The following is a 283-nucleotide window of genomic DNA, read 5'->3' on the forward strand; positions in this document are numbered from 1 at the left end:
ATCCTTATCTGTTGGTTACAAAGTAATTGCAATGCTATGACGCATCTCACACTGGGATGCACATACTGAGCATACTCTAAAATACGAGTAGGAGTCTGTGACCCTACAGGTCAAAGGTGAGCAAACTGAGGCCCAGGGCTAAAAGCTGGGTTTCAAAAGTCCAGGCGAACCAGCCCTCTTTCCCCCTCTTCCTGCATGGGGACCCTCTCCCCACAGTGCCCTCATGCTAGCCAGTGTTGCCAGCATGCTCACCCCCATGACTGGTCCAGCTTTGTTGCTAAGG

Source organism: Suricata suricatta, chromosome 3 (genome assembly GCF_006229205.1).
Source record: "Suricata suricatta isolate VVHF042 chromosome 3, meerkat_22Aug2017_6uvM2_HiC, whole genome shotgun sequence".
Taxonomy (NCBI): Eukaryota; Metazoa; Chordata; class Mammalia; order Carnivora; family Herpestidae; genus Suricata; species Suricata suricatta.